Here is a 2212-nt window from a genome sequence, read left to right on the forward strand (position 1 = left end):
ACGTGTTCAGGCTAATGTACAGAATGGAGATTGACCTTGTCTCTGGAGGGAACTAAAAACTGAGGCCTTGTCTATTTAAAATGCTTTCCTGAGCCTGACTAGAGTTTAGTCAAGCAGTCTCTAGGTAGGCAAAATCAGGTAAAATCAGTTTGGTCCTTACACAACCAGATCTCCAGTCTTTTCATCCACAGTCCTGCTGGGGAGATTCCAACCTCCCACAGCGACGTTAGCAGTTGAGTGCAAACTGTATGGGACACCCAGATACCCAGGGCAGAATCCTCCCCTCCTAAGGTCCTCTCTCTGTCTGTACTGCAGAAGACTCAGTGCCTGTGCCAGCCATGAGCCCGCAGACCAAAGCTTTGAAGGACAGACACACTACCCTGGGAACCAGCTGACCACAGCCTCCAACAGAAAGAACATTCTGGTCCACTGGAGGAGGAATTCGTATCTGAGAACCCACCCAGAAAACTCACTTGTGTCTAGTCAATTGTGAATTGTGGCAGCGCCATTGCACAGAGTGGAACTGTCCATGGGCATTTCTGAGGCTGTATATTTTCATGGAAGGAGCACTCAAGATATCTGACAATTTATTGAGTAAGACAGATCTGCTGCACAAAGACACTTTAAAGAGTTTAAGAGCAAAGACGTCAATATATGTATTGTTAATACATACAGATATGTATGGAGCTCTGGTAGCCAAGTGGTTATGAATCGGGCTGTTAACCTCAAGGTCAGCAGTTCAAAATTACCAGCTGTTCCATAAGAGAAAAATGAGGGTTCTGCTCCCATAAATATTTACAGCCTCAGAAACCTTACAGAGGGTCACTAGGAGTTGGAACCCACTGCACAGCACATCACCACCACCATAGATATGTATGCTGGTAAGCGCCTTCGAGTCAGCTCCTCCCCATAGGGACCTTGCCACATTCACCAACGTATTTCTTACAGAATTCCAATTAGTACACATAGAAGAATTGACGGGAACACAAAATTTGGGAAACACCACAGTAATCATACACAGGTAGTAATTATCAATGGGTTTGTTGTAGTTGTTAGGAACCATCGAGTAGGGACCTCACAGCGACCTTATGCATAGCAGAATGAAACACTCCTCAATCAAGGGCCAACCTCACTACTGTTGTCATGCTTGAGTCCACTGATGTTGACACTAGGTTATTTCATCTCATTGGGAGTCTTCCCCTTTATCTCTGACATTCCATCTAAACAAACATGTTATCGTTCACTGTGGAAAAGCAGTGGACTGGGAGCTACAGGTTCACAATTCAAGTCCACCAGCTGCTCTGCAGGAGAAACATGAGGCCTTCTTGGTCCTGCAGAGATTTATGGACTCAGAAATACGATATAGAGACACTATGAGTTGGAACAGACTTGACTGAATGAACAGAAAGTCAGAGTATTATGGAAATCAGAATATCTGCAGTCTCAAAGTATCACCCTATGAGACACTATGTATAAAATTAAGAACATCGAACTGAAAATATATGACAAAATTGAAGGAAATGTATGAAAACTAAAGACTCAAACACAGCATAACATCAATGTAATAAAGTATGCACAATATAATGCGGGAGTCCAGCTCTAGCAGGGTCGTGAGACTGGAAAGGAAATGCAGAATTGGTGAAACTGAAAGTAATCGAGGAGTCTCCACTTTGTTGGCTGATGGAGCCCACTTCCCCAGCCCTGCAACAATCTTTATTTATACTTAAAGTTACACAATACATAATGATTTGACACTTTGATATTTTCCCTTGAATTATTACACATATTTAATTATATCATTCTTTCATCTTGTGATTATAAAATCTTAACAAAAGTATTTCTATAATATTCCACCTGACCTTTCCATATCCTGTTCATTTTGTGACCAGTATTTTTCTTCTGACATCATCTCCTTTTCTACATAAGTGATACAATGTATTTTCCTATTCCTACTAAAAGGTCAAGTTAAACCTTATACAAGTCATTTCCATCTCCCAAACCCGATTACATTCTCTTTCTAATATAAGTTTCTATTGACTCAATCATCTTTGCTTACACTACCTGTTTCTACTACTTATTTATCAATCTTCTATCCTACATAAAGCACCACTATTTTCTATAGAGAAGTATGAGTATTCCAGAACACTTAATTGTACTTCTGAGAAATCTGTACCTAGACCAAGAAGCAGTTGTTCGAACAGAACATGGGAAC

This window comes from Chrysochloris asiatica, unplaced genomic scaffold (assembly GCF_000296735.1).
Source record: "Chrysochloris asiatica unplaced genomic scaffold, ChrAsi1.0 scaffold00566, whole genome shotgun sequence".
Classification (NCBI taxonomy): Eukaryota; Metazoa; Chordata; class Mammalia; order Afrosoricida; family Chrysochloridae; genus Chrysochloris; species Chrysochloris asiatica.